At 37.8% G+C, this 1,459-nt stretch overlaps 1 pseudogene across 1 annotated transcript; it reads left to right on the forward strand.

Annotated features, from left to right (window-relative positions):
- The first annotated feature begins 236 nt into the window (after positions 1 to 236).
- LOC101022084 lies at positions 237 to 1,116 on the forward strand (annotated as a pseudogene). The gene has a single exon (XR_160841.5). The product of XR_160841.5 is annotated as a signal recognition particle 19 kDa protein pseudogene (transcript).
- Positions 1,117 to 1,459: the final 343 nt, after the last annotated feature.

Below are 1,459 nucleotides of genomic sequence, written 5' to 3' on the forward strand. Positions count from 1 at the left end.
GATACATACATCAAGCCTAACAGAGTAATGAGTAAGGGTAGATCTGGATCTGTCCAAATTCCTACCTCTGGAATCTCAGTGTTCCTCTCGACGGATTTGTTTTAAGCAGAACTGAGGCTTTCAGCACTAAATTCAGGCTCTCAAAATGCCAATTGCCCATACAATTGTAAGTGGCCGCACAAAGTGAGCAATAAAAAAATGAAGTTGGCGGGCTATCTCGGAAACTTGGAGCCGGGTTCCTCCCGGGTTCCTACCTACGGCTCCTGGGCTGTTGTTTAGACTCCTGTGAAGATGGCTTGCGCTGCCGCGCGGTCCCCAGCCAATCAGGACAGGTTTATTTGTATCTATCCTGCTTATTTAAATAATAAGAAGACCATCGCAGAGGGAAGGCGAATCCCCATAAGTAAGGCTGTTGAAAATCCTACAGCTACAGAGATTCAAGATGTATGTTCAGCAGTTGGACTTAACGTATTTCTTGAGAAAAATAAAATGCACTCTACAGAATGGAATCGTGATGTCTAATACAGAGGCAGAGTCCGGGTCCAGCTCAAACAGGAAGATGGCAGCCACTGCCTTGTGCAGTTCCCATCACGTAAGTCAGTAATGTTGTATGCAGCAGAAACGATACCTAAACTAAAAACAAGGACACAAAAAGCAGGAGGTGCTGACCAAAGTCTTCAACAAGGAGAGGGAAGTAAAAAAGGGAAAGGAAAGAAAAAGAAGTAACCTAGTATCAGCATCAAGTATGTGGTACTACTGTAAGAGACATGAATGGAGACTTCTAATTTATATCAGAGGGAAACAGAAGCTTTTTGTTTGCATCATTTAACTGAACTGCGAATGCTTGTGCCTCTCATCTTTATCATCGGAGTTGTTAGTGAAACAAATTTACATCAGAAGTTTGCATCTCGCTTTTATGGTGTATAAAAGAATTTTTTTTGTCTTTCAATGCAGTTTTTTTGGAAGAAAGAATATTTTTAAGTGGACAATGGACTGTAAAATAAGTTACTTGAAATGAGTTACTTGTTTCAGATAAATTTCAATTCGATTTAAAATAAACATTTTGTCCACCTTTTAAGTTAATGAAATAAAATTTGAAACTGAAAAAAAAAAAAATGAAGTCAACCATTGCAGCTCTTTATGAACCCTTGCATGCTGCTTGAGTTCTTTTAGAGCTATGATAATAAAAAGTTTTATTGTAATAAAACTTACACTGTAGAGTTTATTGCAATGTTTAAAAAGCAGCACATGTGCATTTACATTTGATTCTCCTTTCAAATAACATTATGGACAAAATATTGTTGTTTTACAGATATGAAACTGGGAGTTCAGAACTCAAATTTCACTTGCTAAAGAACAAATAGTAAACATTGGGGTCAGAACAAGAACTACATCATCTGGTCTGTTAAGCATTCATAATTGCTGTTCTGGAGAGCAGAAAACATTATGTTTCTGAAGC

This window comes from Papio anubis, chromosome 3, assembly GCF_008728515.1.
Source record: "Papio anubis isolate 15944 chromosome 3, Panubis1.0, whole genome shotgun sequence".
In the NCBI taxonomy this organism is placed as follows: Eukaryota; Metazoa; Chordata; class Mammalia; order Primates; family Cercopithecidae; genus Papio; species Papio anubis.